This window comes from Falco punctatus (genome assembly GCF_963210335.1).
Source record: "Falco punctatus genome assembly, chromosome: 4".
Classification (NCBI taxonomy): Eukaryota; Metazoa; Chordata; class Aves; order Falconiformes; family Falconidae; genus Falco; species Falco punctatus.
Genome location: NC_137583.1, coordinates 44,557,495 through 44,574,960, shown reverse-complemented (window position 1 = coordinate 44,574,960; position 17,466 = coordinate 44,557,495). Strand labels below are relative to the sequence as shown.

Below are 17,466 nucleotides of genomic sequence, written 5' to 3'. Positions count from 1 at the left end.
AGGTTAGGAAAATTGCTGCATTACATTCGTCAAGTGGCAGATAATGAAATCTGCACAAGGAAATGCAGAATTTGGACCCATCATGCAAGAACCAGATGGAAACCAAGGACATTGCAGGTATGGGCTTACCAAGCTGGACCTAGGGAGCTCTGGCCCCATAAACATCACCCAGCATCACATCAGTGACGATACAGGGACACAGAAGTGACTGTGCAAAGGTCCCAACACTTTCCCCCCTAGGTCCTCACTGCAGCTACAGCCATAAAGCTACCCACACACACACAGCCCAACAAGTTTTACACCTCAACAGGTTTTTGGGGTTGTCTGGGGGTTTTTTGTGTATGTTTGTAGTCTGTCTTTTTTTAAACACAACAGAAAAACCAGAACCTGGGCCAGGCCTGTGCCCAGGACCCAGTTACAGAGCTGTGATTTACTAATAACCCTTTCTTCAGGAACCTTCATGCTGTTGAATTTATACCTTTGAAAACACCTCTAATAAAACCCTGGCTCCACCAACGTCAGGCAAGATTTGTCATTGACTTAAGGGTAAATATCCTAGTCACATTTATGTTTACATTGCATTGTGTCCAAAGCTCCAGATATGACCTTAGTATTTAATTCAGGATGACAGGCTGTCACCTCAGCACTTCTAACAGCCAGCCAACCCCTGCAAAGAGAAAGCTACCGAGACCCCTTCAAGGCCTGACCCTAGATGAAACCCCCTCTGGCTATGAGAAAAGAAACACCCAATCCACGCTACAACGTTTAACAGAAGAAAGCACACAGGGAGTAGAGAACATAAATGTTATTTTTGGTAAAGCTTTTGCAAGCTTAGGTTTCCTTTAAAGTATGATAAAAGCAATCAGGTAACTAGGCTGGTGCTGCAAGAGGCCACAGGGCAATAACGGAGCTGCTGCTGGTGCTCAGCCTGTTTTCATGGCAACAGCACTGAAACAGATGCTACAAGTTCTGCGAGGGCAAGAAGCTGCATAGCTTGTTTCTAGCGGGAAATGTTTAATGTCTAATCATTAACAGTAAAAAACACCCTAGATAAAAGTCAGCTAGTAATAGACCAAAGCAATGATGCATTTCAAGTCAGCAGAGTCATTACAGTCACCAGGAAGCGCAGGATGTTTGCTTGTTCCTGTTATGGCTCTACCGTGTTTCCCCTGCAGAGGGGACAGCTTCACAGGAAACAATATAAATTAGAATTAGAAATAGTCATCTATTTGTTCTTCAAACCCCTCTCATCCAAACAGCAAGAGCGTTCACTCCAGCACGCTGAAGGCAGCAAGATCAGACGTGCTCACACACGTCAGGGTCTTCTAAGCTGCTGCTGCTGTTCAAGATGAGAAGCAGCAGTGGCAGCACTGTGAGCTTGCTTGCCACAAGGACTGCAGTTCCATAGCCTGAAAGGTGCAAACTTAAAATGTGTCAGCCTCATTGCTTGCCTGGTACTGCTGTGAGGGTGAACCAACAGCCATGTGCACTTGTAGGACCCTGTTCCGTGATAAAGCAGCACAGCTGGGAGTCCCGTAAGAGCCCAAGATACACACACAGGTGTATAAACTGCCTGCTGCCTGTGCAGCGCATCTGCCCTGTGGAAGAGATGCCAGATGTCCCATGTCACACACCTGGATGGTGCTGGGCAGGCTCTAGGCACAGTCACGGCATGGGTACCACACAGCCCAGTCCTGCATCAGCTCCAGTCTCCTACCTGCAGCTTCTGAGCATCAGCAGCTGCTACGGCTCCAACCCAGCTGTCAGACAGACATGGGCACTGCTAAGATGACATGCAAAACGTCAGGTCCTCTTACCCCTCCAAGATATACGCTGCATTAAGACACCCACTAGACTCACTCCAGTCCAGCCCACGAGGCATCAATATCTACCAGCCTGCATATTGGAACAGAGAGGCATTTGTTCCCTTTTGTATCAACCCTACTCTCTGGGCTAAAATCCAGAGACAACTGCTGAGAGCAAAACCCCTCAGCTGCTGAGCAGGCACAAGGTTCCCAGACCCTCTCTTCCACATGTCTCCATCCAGAAGGGGTGTCCACCTTGAGCCCCCTCCCAAGAGAGCCTCTGAAGCTGCAGCTGTAAACGAGCACAGAAGAGGCTGCTCCAGCTGGAGCCCAATGATAGAACCCGTGAAATAAAACAGAACCAAGCCAGACTGTTTTAAGTTGATATAAATTGTTCTTTTTCTTAACTACCAGAGGTATGTAGACTCCATGGATGAGCATAGAGAAAGCCTGTAACAGAAGTGCCATCTGCATCACCCGCATTAAACCTTTCCTCTTGCGTATCTTTATAGCTTCAACCCCTGCCAAAAAAAAAATTGTTAATATAGACCTAGTGTTCAAAGACAGGTTCTAAACAAATTTAAATGTAATAAAAATGGCCAAAAGACTATGAAAAAGGCAGCAGCACACCAACAACCATATCTGTGTTTGCTTCCTGAAGCTAAAACATCACTCTGTCCATCACACCGTAACCCCAGGCCTCACACCCAGCTGCAAGCACAGTGTGCGCTCTGCCAGAAGATGCCCCCGCAGAACCAAGCATCATCCACCGGCCTTGCAGGACTCCCTGTCTTCCCAAAAACGCAAGGACAAAAGCCGATATGACATGGCATGGCACCATCCCTGCCCAGCTGAGCCACAGCAATGGATGACACCACGGTAATGCTTTCAACATACAGCTTCACGCTCTGAAATACTAAGAAAAAATACTTAGGATTACTAAGACAGCACCACAAAACAAAACCTATCTTCATTGGGTTTTAAGAGCAGCTTTCTTCATCTCAACCCCTGTATTTACAGTAAAACTATTCACATAACACTATGCTGTGCTTGAGAGCATCACAGAAATAAGCCATTTTTAGAAATATTTAGATAGGGGTATCTGAATAACACTTTGCCCTTCTTCAGTATCTTTTATCAAAAGCTTCTTAAGCAGCAATAGTTTGGTTCCCTACTAATCTGGCGCTGAGAAAAAAAATATCTCAACTGCCTCATTGTAATCATGTTGACGCTCCTAAAAATCTGCAATCAGAGACTTGGGAAGCTCTCAAAATCCGTTGTCCCAGAGACAGATCACCACTGCTTTGCCTCTATACGCACCAGGAACATCACCCCCTTCGCCCACAAGCCACAACCATACAGACAGCATCCCTGCAAGCCTGCTGAGTGTGCTGCAAGTGGCTGCCCAGCCACGGGGAGTGACAAAGATCATCTGAACCTGCACCCTCCACCATGGACCAACTTTGGCAGGAGCTCAGAGTGAAGCTCCTTCCACCACTGAAACACCGAGAACGGTCCACAGCACACAGAAGACGCCAGCAGGAGCCCACAGCATGCCAGGAGCCACGCTGACATGTGGCAATGTCATTTCAGCTCTCCTCTCAGCACCTCCGTACGGTTGCATGGTCATCCTCATTCAGACAGCTAATGAAGTCTGAATGGCACGAACAAACCTCCTAAGATGGGAGCAGCAGCCACTATTGGTAGAAAACCAAAAAAGCCTTCAAATGCTACAAAAAGCCCACTCCTAATGAGATCTGTTTCAGTATCAAATAAGCCAGGAAAGCAGACTAATAATATTTATAGAAATGGATTAGAGCTGAATCTTCTGTAAATCTGGTCATGCAAAGAAACAAGCAAATTCACATTCACAGAGAAGTCCTTGCCAGCTCTGGGTGCAAGGGTGAAAAGAGGTCATGAATTTATGAGCTCTCACTTATGAACGCATTCTTTTCTAGCACATTTATACAGCTCGCAAAACCTTGAAAAGAGCACTTAGCGACAAGTCTGCCAGCAAGCTCTCTGCTCACTGAATTCTTTATCATGCTCATTTCCTACAGTCTAACAGAAACGCACGCAGGCACTAGGGACAAGTATCAGATCATGTAACAGGTTCACCTGCTCCTTAACTTTCAACTCCAACAAGCAGTTCCACAACAACCCTTTAAATTAGGATGCTAATAAGGATAACGGTGTTATCCTGGAAGGAAGGTATAAGAAGCAAAAGCACTGTCCGCTTTCATCATCCTCTTTTTCTTAGACAAAATTAAACACTGCTAAGTGAAAATATCTTTTTACTGTGATGATCTCACTTAAGCTTGGTCTACATAGCTATGTAGGCCCCAGGATAAAGTGCCTACTATGTGAAAACGTAAAACAAAAAGTTTTAAGAATGCCACAATTTATGAATGCCCAGTGCTCCCAGCACTTTTAAGAGGAAATGCTCCTCATCAGATGCAACCTGCAAGCAAGCTGAAGAACACTAAGCAGAAAAAATACAGATGATGTGGACAAAAGCCTCTCAAATACTGTCATAAGATTAAGTGGAAAGTGTCCAAGACCATCCTTCTTCCCACCCAGCCATTTTATTTTATTTTTAATCAGCATAAGGCTACAGGTTAAGCCAGCAGGCCCCTCGTTTCTTGGGTTTGAAGGACTGGGAATTTACAGTGCAATACCATTCACAGCAAGCAAGCAGCCAACAAGAGAAAGATGGAGAGAAATGCAGAGCCAACACAAAGCCCTTTCACAGTAATTAAAAAAAGTACTGCATTTGATTAACTTTTACCTTGTATGCACTTAAAAAATTCAAGTAGCATTTGGACAACTTCTCAAACAAAAGCCAGCCACATTGCTTTGCCTGGCAGTCCAAAACCTGATCACGGGCACTAGCACTCGGGTTAGCTCGATACAATCAGTCCCCGCAGGAATTGGAACCCGTAATTACAGCATATCACAGCAGCCTGCACATGGAAAATATGAAGGAGGAAGGCTTTATTTATGCAGGGGACAACAGTTTCAAGGATGACATGATTAAATCAAGGAAAAATGGTTAAGTGCAGAAAGCTAGCAGATTCAGGAAGCTCTTCAAAGAAAAACAGCTGCACCAGAGACTCCTTGCCTTCTCAAGCTGCAGGAAAAACGCCTGCGCATGAGAGAACTTTGAACCTGAAATGCCTCAGGAGCACCCACCATGATTCTCACAGCTCAAAATTCTGGAAGGCACTGAACTTTATTACCTCCAGCAGTGGCAACCCTCCTGCCAGCCTGCAGCCCCACCCTTGGCTCCGGGGGCTAATGAATTTCCTACACCACTAGCAGTTAGCTTTGTTAAGCCTCAAACAAGATTTCCTGCCCCTCCAACCTTCCCCAAGTGCTCTTCCTGACCCTGGAGACATTCGCATCTTCCCCAGGCCAGCAGAACTTTCCTCGGAAAATTAGGGAGCAGCCCAGTTTTTAATCAGGGTGGTTTGCCTGCAGACAGATTGTATTTCACCTAGAGAGTAACAGCACGCACAGTTACTAGCCAAACAACCTCTCCCAGCTGTTATTTACTGAAGAGAGTAGGAAGTGGTTACTCTCTCAAGCTACAGCTAAACCACAGCACCTTTTCAATTATTTTTTTTCTTAATGCAGTATAAGGGAGTGCAGTAACGGTGCACCAAAGAAATGCACACAATACATCTCCTCTGTTAGTTGACAACCCTCTTCTATTTCGGGAATGCTCATCTGCAGGTGGAATTGGATTTATACTCCCATGACTGACAACACAACTCACTCTACTCTGCTCCATCCTGGCCTATGGCAGCTGCTGCTATTTTGAGCACTATGCCTCTCCAGTGCTGCTGAACAGTATTATTCCAAAGGTGAGAACTATTTCCAGATAACACGAGAACAGCACTTTTCACACTTAAAAAAACCACCCCAAACCATGGATTTTTACAAAGTTTTGCAAGAACTCTCTCCAGCAAAGCCAGGGTCTACTTGCTTTAATGGGCTTTTCTTATATAAAACCCACGGAGTCACTGACACAATTAAAATGAAATTAAAGTCACTGCCCTGTAGCCCACTCGCTGCCCTGCTGGAATGGGCAAAATATTCTTACCTTGGCTATCACAAAGATATTCTTCACCAGCAAGCAGGAAAGCATCTATTCCCTCTATCCTGACAAGGACCTTGCCTTCTGGCAACATATTGGCAACGTAGTCCTGCAGCAGTCACAGCTACGGCCAGTCTATGCTGGAATTGTCCCCAGAAATATCCATAAACCAAAAGAAGCAGAAAAATGTGATGCAATTGAGTCAATCTCATACATACCCCTAACAAAAATGTTAATTCTAGAGCATATAATTTTAATTTTCACACAGAGGTACCACAAATACTTTTCACAAATATGCACCAGAAGAGCAGGTTGGTTTTAGACTACTTAAGCAATGTAAGCGTTAACTGCTCCTTAGGAGCCTCTAGAAAGTGTCAACCTAGATCCCAGGAAAGAAAAGCTGAGGGTGGGATAACAAGGCAAAGAACGTTAACCATCTAATTAGCAATCAGAGAAAGAAGATTTCTGTGATCTGTCAGAGGCACTGACTTCTTTAAGCTTAATATTGACCCGTGCAAGCACTACAGTTCAGCTAGAGCTGTTCTCGGTCGCTCACCCCAAGGTCCCCAACACAGAGAGCCTCTAATTGCTACAGCCAGCTCTGCGAGATGAAGGGCTGTGCCGGACCATCTACCAGAAGGTCTGAAATCAGAGCAGTTCAGCTTCTTCCCTGCCCAAGCTGAAAGGCTGCCCACCACGGCTCTCGTGATCCAGCTCCCACCACAATTAGCCACAAAAGCTGTATCAGGTCAGCAATTGTTTCAGCCTTCAGAAGCTCGTGTCTTCCACAATGCCTGTAATGAACAATGCCTGGACAAATTAAATTCTAGTCAAGTCATCACCAGCTGCAGCTCATATGCACACGATTTTTTAACTAACATTCTGAAGCAAGCCCTTCCTTGTCCTCCATAAGCTGAATTGCTTGTGCCCCACAGGGCTGTTAGAAAATAATTACTTCTCTAAACCCACAGGCGACTCTTCCAAAGTAGGTGTGCCCCATGACTAGTATCTGGCAACCAACCAGTTCCATCTGCATTGGTATGCTGCAAGCACAGAGCTACTGCTGTCACTTCCAACAGCTCCTGTTAGATCTGTACTAACAAATGTGAAATCCTTTTTTTCACCCCAGTGTCCTACGTTAAAAATGCTGCCTGTATTTCTGTCGAAGTCTTTACAAAGCCTTTCTGCTATTTATCACAGGCACTAATAGATCAGTCTTCAACGCAAATGCCGTCAGCTCGACAAGTTTCTACAAGGGACCACAGCGCCATATATCTGAGTGCTGACAAATGAATTTGGCAGTGCACCTCTGCAGTGTAAATCAGCAGAAAACATGAGATTTTGTTGCCTTTTCCAGAAATATATTTGCAGCAAGCCCATTTAGAATGCAGGGTGGGATTTACGCTTTAAAGAATAGTCTGCAGACTCACCAACATGGAATTGGAGAAACCCACCCGTTGCTCCTGCAGCTCTTCCTGGGGACACGATTTCTATAGCTTGCTTCCCACCACAACCAGCATTACGGCACCAGGAAACATGAATTCATTCAAATGAGCAGGGAACACACAATACAGCCTGAAGCAGCTCTTTCAGATTGATGCTGGAGCGCTAGGAGCCAAACTCAACTTAGTAAGAACAGGCTGCAGGAGAAACTTGAGAGACAAAAAGAGATCTGTGTTCACCTGAATGTTTCTTTGAATTATGAGTCTGAGTATGTTTGAATTATCACGCTGGTTCCCAAAAGGCTGGCATACTGCATAGACCCACCTCAAATTAAACACACCTGATCCAAACTGACAGCACTTCCAAGTCTACTTGTGGACAAGATACCCATATTCTGAAAAACAAAGGGTTCTGGAAACCATTTGTAGGCAAAGCAGCACGGGGTTTTAAATAGGAAGAGAAAGACATGATAAGAGGTTAGTCTATATCCAAGTAGTTTTACATTTCTCTTTGAGAGCTTTTCTTACAGTCACAATCAACTGAGAATGATCTCCAGGTCCCATTAGTAACAAAAAAACCAGTGTATCAATGTGCTGACCAGGACCTAACTGCACCCGACTCAAGACAGCGACTAGAGCCCAAGGTGAAGGGTCCTCTTCATTTACACATTTCCCATGTTCCTTCTTTACCAACAAACACTCAAGAAACCAGCAAAATTAAGCTCAGCGATTCCCTGACCACATGGGAAAATACAGTTTAAAGACCATCAACACTTGCAGTTTAGTCTCTAAACTTCATTCCTTCTTCAGTCTTACAGGACACCAACCCACTCTCAACTGCTAGCTAATATTTCCTTGCTTCAGTACCTTCTTCTCATCCTTCCTTGCTTTTCAAAACGGATACCTTCCAAAACCTCATATAAAGAACATGACTTACTGCATATTTATTTCATCATTTCTCAGCTGCAGTTCCGGTACTTCAGCAGAAAACATGCTGGTACCAGGAGGCATGCTCTGCTTCCATTTACTAGCTTTAACAAGAACTTTGCAAAAAAATGATTTTATATCCTTCCAGATGATCGTCACCACTTTTATTTCAAGATTTACCAGTCGGTATCTTACAAGGATGGAAGGCAATGGGTCAAGATCAACAGCGTAATTCCATACACGATCCAATGACAGGAATGATGACAACATTTAACTGGGATTAGCTGCAATTAAACCTGCCTGACACCAGCATAACACAAGCTTTCTGACAGATGCCACCGCAGGCACTTATGATGCTTGTGGCTTCCAGGAAAAACAGTTTCCCAACACATTGCCCAAGACACAACGAGCATGATGCTCCTTGAAAACACCACCAGATCCTTTTGATCATTGGAAGTGCCTTACCTGGATCCACCTGCTTGGACACCCAGCACCACTGCAGACACACGCTTCAATCCCACACCAGCCAGAACAGTATCCACTGCTAAAATTACACTTAACGACACGATTCCAAAGTTAGAAGCAAAAAGGTCCTATTTCTCAGTCTGAACTAAGGAACTTTCTTTAAAAAAAGGAAAATAAAAAGAGCCCCTCAGGCCTCTCCCCCGCCTGCCCCAGTAGAAAAATTGCATAGTAGCATTAAATTCACAACATTTGTGTTTGGGAATTCATAGCAAGTAACTGAAAAGAGAAGTTGTGATACGTCATGATTTATTGAGCATAAACACTGATCCTTTGCCAGCAAAAAAAAAAAAAATAAGTTACCCTTAGAATGGAGGAAATGAGAATAACCATGACTACAGCAGGAGTAACCTCCTAAAAGCAGTTTCTGCAGTACATCTACAGAGAAATTCTTCTGTAGTTTCACAACTGCAGCAGAAAAAAGTGAAGACAAGCTGCAAAGGGTTAAAATGCACGAGAAACATTTAGACCTCGTGCATTTTTCTAATAGCAGATGAGGCAGAAATGGACAAAAAGCCTTCAGGGCTGAAAAAACTCCAAACTATTCTATATATTTAAAAATAGATTTATTTTTTTCTGAAAGGGATAAGTTGAGGGAAAAAAAAAAAGCTTTGGGAGAACATTAGCAGAACATCAGTCTCCCTTGCTGGCTGCTCCCTGGAGCTATGAGAGGAGGCTGTTGTCTCCAGGCTGCGACCTGAGCAGGAGGAGGAACATCTTTCCACCACCCCAGGCCCACAGTCCTGAAGCTGGCTTCAGGCCAGATGAGACTTTGCTACTCATACGTTCACATTAGAAGTGAGATATTTTTAAAATTGTTCTCACACGGTCCGTTTTCTAGCTTTTTTCCCCACTTTCTGTAGAGTGAAAATAAAACAAAGCAGGAGTTACTGAGGTTTCTCAGCTTTTACAGCTTCTTAAAAGTCCATCAATAAAACGTATCTTTAACTGCAAATTCAGAAACGTTTTCAGTTATACAGAACCAACCCAGGCTGGAGCACTTTAAAATTTTTTTCTGTTAGAAGGAAGGGGGAAAAACATACAATAAATTACAAAAAAGCATAATCTTTAACTAAATTTCCTGTTTTGTGTCCCAGCATTAACAGTGTGCCCAAATTTCCTTTTTCTTTTTTTTTTCCTCTTAGCATCACAGCCAATCCCTACCCACCCATTTAACAAAAAACTAATTCAAAACTACTGGAGATTTCAGGCATGTTCAAGTTTGAAATATAAGCCGAATCCATAATTCATTCCCAAGAAAAATCCAGCTCCTACATCCCTTAAAACAAAGATTAAACGTACTTCAGCTGAAGAACCACTCCCCTCACGCAACCACCGCTTGTGCTGAACACCATCAGTATCGAGAATTAACTGTGGATCACCACATTCAGCCTTTTCAAACAAATTTGTTGTCATGATCACTTTTAGTCAGTTTTTACATTCGTCGCTGTTCTGGTATTTTGGAGAAGCAGTCCCAGGAAGGACAAAAGCAGTACAACTGTGCAATACAAGGAATATTTTAAAGTGTTTATCGAAGTGATGGGTTCGCTGGAGAGAAAATTTATGGATGAGAAATTTGAGACTGTTGTGAGCAACTTTCACTTTCAGAAAGAGTGTTTAAAATGAAAACGTGGTTGTGTTGCACAATGGTCTGTTTGTTCTGGTATTTTAATAAAAGGCCTTTTAGCAGAATGAAGCAGAAGCAAGAAGATGATAACAGGGGATGCTTATACGTGACAGGAGTAAAATCTGTGTGGCTGGAGCAAACGCCGAGGGATGGAGCGGAGTCATCTGAAGCAAACTGCCCATCACTTACACACAAGACCAGCAAAAGCAGATGCCTCTAGCTGGTACCCAAAAGCAAGGTCTGGCTCTTCCAGTTCTCTGTACTCTGTAAATTCCAGCAATTTATTTTTAAATACAAACTAAGTGGGTAAATCTAAGACAAATTAATGTTAAAAAAAAAATAATCTCCAGCTTTGCTGGTTTGTCCTTACTGCGATGGTGATCAGACCACACAGCCGGAGGGAACTGGATTTACATTTTCTTCTAGTTTTGTTCCCTTCCCAATTTCATTTCTTCTGACAGTCTGCACATCAAGCTAGCAACCCCCAAGAGAGAAAGGTAACCTATCCCATTATCTGGCAACAGGTGAGAAGAACGAACAGACACACACCATCCAGAGAAGTCAGAGATGCTACAACTGAGAAATTCTGAAACTTGCTACACGCACAGGATGCCACTGAAAGATTTCTGGTCAGTGGCTAAACCAAGTAAGTAATCTGAGTGACATCTGAGGATTTATAGAGAGCTTTCCACCTCCAAGTTCAGCTGTTAGACCTTTGCATCTCAATTCTTTTGACTTCCCATAATGATAGCGAAACCAATACTGGAACTACCAAGCCCACCCAAGCAAGCCGGCGCCGTAGCCACGGCCAGTACCCTACTTCAGACCATATCCACTACTAAGTTGGCAGAGATACAATGTTTTACAAAACCCTTTTTTTTCTTGCTCTACCCTCCCTCTGCAAGAACCCCCAAACAATTACAAACTTTTACCCTGTTTTTTTATGCAGCCATCATTTTTGGGTCATCCACCCACAGCCTTTCTACAGCACAGCAGGATTGCCATCCCTCTTGCCAGCTTCGCTGCTACCCACAGCGTTTGGAAGAGCAGTTTGGAAACTCCTGCGAGTTCAGAGCTGTGTTGGGGTCTACAAACCTAAGACAACCGAACTATCCCATCTTTCCAACCCAAGCTAATCCTCACAGACGAAAGGGGAAGAAGCTGATTTTTTTAAGCAACAGCTGAAGTTCTGCCATTCACCAACTCCTCCCAAAGACGTCAAATAAACCTTCCCCCAGCCGCTGGCGAGTGGACAAGCGGCTACTTCGAGCCCTACACAAAACAGACCATTCTAAGGACATTAATTAGTTAGGCACTGGCACTCAGCCAGCCCCACAGCTCCGCAGACTAACTGCTGCACTAACAGGACAACTTCTGGCAGGGAGAGCCATGATTGCCCATCACTGACAGCAACAACTTCTACTGCCTTACTTGCACGTAAGGAAGTGGAGAGTGGCAGTTACCAGCAACAAAAATCAGCACTTTCCGAAGGACAAAGTGTCTAGTTCCTCTAGAGCCAACTCCAGGGACAAGCAGAAGGACTGCAGGTCCAGGTGCCAGGCACTCACCTCGTTACACTAACTAACTTCAGGGCATAACAACCTCCCAGTGCACGAGGTAGGGCAGAGCAGTTATCTCCATTTCACAGATAAGGAAATAAAGCAGGAAGGCAAAAGTTGGGCCAGCCACAGGGGAAGTGTGATGAGCAGAGGACAAACCTATGTCTCCCGAGTCACATGCTCCTCTCCCGACCACTGAATTATTCTTCTTGCCTGTTTGAACCAAGAGAAGCCAGTCTCCTGGTGTGTCACCATTCCCCCTACCTTCAAAGAGGGATAATGCCTTCCTAAGATAGCTCTCAATGTCAAAAAACATTAATTACATTAAGTAACACCAGTTAAATACTATATCCGGGGATAAGACAGATACAGAAGAAAAACTGGTAGGTATGTTGAAATGTGCCTTCTGTGTAAATCATTAAAATCCACAACAATACTCCAGCCACACAAAAGAGCTATTCCCATTTGTTTCACAGCTACAGATGGCAGAAGAAAACCTCTCAGACAATAAACTCTGTTTAAACATATTGATCCAGCTTTTTTGGTGCTTTTTCCCCCATACTGGCTATAACCAGAATATGATAAATGGTGCTACATAGTAGTCACAGAGCTCCTGTGCATTTGCACTACGATCATGCAGCTGACTTGGAACCCCAAACCATCAGCAATCAGCTCATCTGCCTGCACACAACGTGATGTCCCACACCACAGAAAGACAAAGACATGCAAAACCTCCAAAGGATGAAGGTCTGACTTCAGCGCTACCTGCCTGAGAAGCAAGTAGTCTCTGAAAAGCAGTGTGTTAAGACAACCAAGCAATTACCTAAAAGGCCTCAAGTTTACTTACAAACTCAGGCTAAATATCAAGTTACTGACTTCTGTGGTCTACCACAAGCCAGCTTTTCTCCTGGTAGCGATCACTGCAGTTGTACTTGTCCGGGTCAGTTTTCCAAGAAGCCCACAGCTATAAACAAACCTGAAGGTTGACACTTTTCTCCAAAAAAACAAAACCCACCCAAACCCACAAAATACAATTCAGCACCTTAAAAGCCACAATAACTTCTTGCCTCACTTACACGCTGTAACAAAGAACGTATCTTAGAGCAGAATGCAGCTCTATCACAGTCCATTTGGCTTTTATTTAAGGCCACACCTGATGGTGATGGCCCCGTAAAGAAGAAAGTCCCAATCACCTGCTCCGGCACTATTGAAGAAAACGAGCTGCAGAGAGCAGGTACCCAGCTCCCGAACCAGGCACCGCGACACCTTCCAGCCCCTGCTTACCTACACAGCGCACACTTCCCTTCCTCAGCCTCCTAAAGGACACCCACCAGTATCTGGCTTTGCATTCCACACCTCTACGTGGAAACAAGAAGGAGACACGTTTCTCTCTTTGTCTGTGGCACCCACTTACCTCCTTTACTTCGCTCTACCTCAATAACATGGAAAATCGAGATACTGCAGCTACCCCTCCTTTATATAACCCATGCACTACAATTCACTAATGCCTCCAGAGTACTGCCCAGAACGGGCAGGCTACCATTACTATCCTTCACCATCCGTCAACTCCTCCAGCTATTTTCCCCTTCTTTCCACAACCTCTCTATACCAACCCAGCATTAACTCACACACAGAAAAAAAACAAGCGGATTGGGTGATATTAGACCTTCTGACAAGCCTCCTGATCTCATTTTATACCCTGAAAGAGGGTCTAGACCCGTTCCCCATTAAGTCACCCAACAGCCAAAGCAAGCTGGCGCTGAACTGTCTCTCTCATCAGTAATGACTGCCCCTCTCACCTCATCCACCCAGAAGCCCGAGATGCCCCTCACCATCCCGGCAGCCACACACCCCACTGCCCCCCACCTCCGTCACCACAGCCCCTTCTACCCATCACCCCACTGCTGCAGTTCACCCAAAGACCTCAGGGCTCCCCATCGCAGCACAGCCCCTCTCTGCGCCCACCCCCAACCCCCCCCATACCACCTCCCCACACTGGTCCTCACACGGGAATTATACCCCCCAGCCCACCCATGTCTGATCCCCACCAGACACCCTCTCAGCTGCTCACCCCTATCCTTCACCCCTCTACCACAAGCTTCAGCACCCCCAGGGCCCCTTAACCCCCAGCCCAGCCCACCCCCCTGCCTACAGCCTCCCCCTCTGACCTGCCCAGGGGCTCCCCTTCACCCCAGGACACCCACACCCTGATGACCCCGGCACTCCAGCCCAGATCACCCCTCACACACACACCCCCGGGTTTCCCAGCACCCCAAGCCCTCCCCCTGCGGGGCCAGCACCCTCCCTGGCCCCCCGGACCCCCCACCTGCCCAGGGACCCCTCGGGGCCAGCCCCAAATCCTCAAGGCTCCAGCACACCCCCAACCCCCCCACCCTAGCACCTCCGACCCCAGCCCCCTGTAGCCCCCAGCCCCCCTGTAGCCCCCAGCCCATGCCCTGGGACCGCCCCCCCCCGGCTCCACCTACAGCCCCAAGACCCCCCCCCAGCCCCTCAGGACCCTCACCCCAAGCCCCATCGCCCCCCCAAGCCCCCCCGCCCCTCTCGCCCTGCCCGGGGCTCCCTCAGCACACCCACCGAGCCGCCCCAGCCGCCCCTGGCCCAGCCCCGCCAGCCCCCCCAGGCCCCGCCGTCCGGGCCGCAGCGGGCCGCGAGGGGCCCCGGGCAGGGCCGGACCGGACCCGGCCGGGGGCTCCAGCAGGCCGGGGCCTGCGCCGGCCGTACCCTCCCGCTCGCCGACGGCCGCTCCCCGCCCCAGTCCCCGCGGCGCGGGCGGCTCCTCACCGGTCTCGACGGGGCCGGGGCACCGAGGGGCGGAGGAGCGGAGCCACCGCCTCAGACACCAGCGCCGCCGCGCAACGCACCCTGCTGCCCAGCCCGGCCGGGCGCGGGCAGGGCTAGCCCCGCCCCGCCGCCTGACTGGCAGCGCCGCCCGCCAATGGGCGCTGGCGCCGCGGGGCGCGAGGGGCGCGGCCCGGCGGGGAGGCGGGACTAGGAGCAGTCGCCAGGTTTGGTTGCGACGGCGGCGCGGAGGGAGGGCGGTGAAGGGGCGGGCCCGGCTGGCGAGCGGCGGGGAGAGCAGCCATTCAGAGAGCGGGGCGGCGAAAGAGGCGGCCGTATGTAAATATAGTATTAATATTCATAAAGGCTCGCACCTGGGAGGGGGCGCGCTGCGGCGGCACGTGGCGCCCGGGGCGCGAGGCACCGGGACCGGCTGCAGCCCCGGGGCATCGAGACGGCTCCAAACACCTGAATCCCTCCGGATCCCCCTTGATCCTGCCCAGATCCCCCGGATCCCCCCAGATCCCCCTGCTCCCCCACAGTCCCCCAGGATCCCCCAGATTCTCCCAGATCCCCCCAACCCTCTTGATGCCCTGAGATGTCCCTGATCCCCCCAGATCCCCATGACCCTCTTGATCCCCCAGATCCCTCTGACCCTCCAGTTGCACCCTGGGGCTGCCTGGCTGTGCCCCCCATGAGATCCCAGGGCAGTGGGAGAGACCCCGGATCCCTCCAATCCCCCCGGGGCTGCCTGGCCATGCCCCCCATGAGACCCTAGAGCAGTGGGACAGGCCCAGGATCACCCCGACCCCCCAGGTCCCCCCCCAAGGCCACCTGGCTGTGGCCCTACGACACCTTGCGGCACCCCCAAACCTCGGGGTGCTGCACTGCCTGTGTCCCCCCAGCCCTGCCAAGTGCTGGGGGGGGGGGCACGCCACGGGCACCCCCGGCCATGCCGTGCCCCCTGTGCCCACCTGGGACCCCTGGGGCTGCTGACCCGAGGAGGAGGGGGGGGCGGTGGGCCACCACTGCTGGGCCCCTCCTGACACCTCGCTCTGAGTCACCCATTTCTCCTAGCCCCCCCTTCCCTTTCCGCCATGGGGGTGGGCAGAGCCCCGGCCAGCCTGGAACCCCCCTGTGCCACCCTGCTGCAGGACAGGGGGCCCCCTGAGCCCCCCAGGCAGAGCCTTTCCCGTGGGATGCAAGCGAGAGGATGGCCAGGGGCAGACCCCCACCCCACTGCCCCCTTGGCCCCTGGGGGCTCTGCCCCCCCCGCAGCAGCCTGGAGCTGCTCCAGCTCACGGGGACAGGGGCTCTGCCCAGCGTGTGGGGGTCGGTGCCCTCGGCCTCCCCGGGCCCCCACGGCGCTGCGGAACGAGGGGAAAATCCCGGGGGATGAATCACCGGCAGGCGGGAGTCACGCTGGCGGGGGGGCAGCAGGGAACTGCGCTCCGGCCCGGCCGAGCCGTGAATCGCAGCTTTGATTCCCGCAGCTGCTCCGGCAGCGGGAGCGCGGCCGGCTGCATCCCGGCGGTGCCTGGCTCCCAGCTGTGGTGCCAGCGCCGGGGGACCGCGGGGACGGGGTCCCCCGCGGGGGGACAGAGCCACATCGCCGGGGCACAAGGGGCTGCACCACCACTCTTCCCAGCACATACCAGTGCTGCGCAGGCCTGCGGCAGGGCCACACCAGTACACACCAGTTACAGCCACAATCCCAGCGTGAACTGGCTGGCGGCTGTGGCAAGGTTGGGCTGGAAACCCAATAATCCTGTTAGTGGGAAGAAGGCTGATTTTTCCCGTAATCCAGTTTGCTCCCATACGCTCTCGCCCGCGGCGTTATAAACCGCTTTGGCTGCAGACAGGGTCACACACCGGGGTGCAGGGGGACCACCCCGGCTTTGGGCCAGCACCTCGAGGGGTGCAAGTGCCATCAGCACTGCCGGGAGCCGCCCCCCCCCGCCGCCCTCCCTCGGGGGGGACAGGAGGGACTGTGTCCTCTGCAGCCATTGGCTCCTGGCATGAGTCACGGTGCCAGGAGCTGGTTTGGATCCCAAGTGCTGGATTTGTGCATTTTGCAGCCGCAAGCTCCAGCGGTAGCTCCTCACCCGCTGGGGGAGCGACAGGAAGGCTCGTCCGCCACTCGCTAATTAACACTCAGGAGCAGCTTGTTTAAACCCTGGACCCGGGGGAGGCACTGGGCGATCCACAAGGATCTGTCTCGATCCTGCACTGCTGCCCAGCCAGCACCCGGCTGGGGGTTCTGGGGGGCTCAGGGTGCCCCTGGGGTGGGTGGTCTGATGGCTGCTGGGTGCCAGGCTTGGGCACGGGGGGCTGCAGTGGCCAGAGCCACCCAGATCCTCCCAGGAGCACGTGACATTCACTGAGAGCCAGGAGTATCCCCAGAACCATCCCTGGGAGCATCCCAAGGGACACCTTGTGCTGCAGCAGGACCATGGTCCCCCCCTGAAGAGCCTTTCCCGCTCCGGTGGTGACAGATGGGGGGTGCAGAGATGGGGGATGGGAGACCCGGCAGTAGGGGGGGCAAAGATTTTCTGTCCCCAAGCTGAAGGTGTTGCAGAACTGGGGGTGTCTCAGCACAGGGGTCCTGAGTTTTGCTGTGACGGTATCCAGGGGGCCATTCCCCACCCACCCCCCCACCAAACACCTGTGAACCCCCCAGCCTGGC

At 49.8% G+C, this 17,466-nt stretch overlaps 1 protein-coding gene and 1 long non-coding RNA gene across 2 annotated transcripts in view; one reads left to right on the top strand and one right to left on the bottom strand.

Annotated features, from left to right (window-relative positions):
• Positions 1 to 14,907, bottom strand: part of GNG7 (G protein subunit gamma 7) — a 79,281-nt gene extending 64,374 nt beyond the window's left edge. The window contains exon 1 of the mRNA XM_080385495.1: positions 14,784 to 14,907. The gene's annotated coding sequence lies outside the window, so the exon portion shown is untranslated. The remainder of the gene's footprint in view (positions 1 to 14,783) is intronic.
• On the top strand, positions 7,563 to 12,508 carry LOC308063054. Its single transcript, XR_013927826.1, has 2 exons — positions 7,563 to 11,068; positions 11,372 to 12,508. It is a non-coding gene; the product is annotated as an uncharacterized lncRNA (long non-coding RNA).
• Positions 14,908 to 17,466: the final 2,559 nt, after the last annotated feature.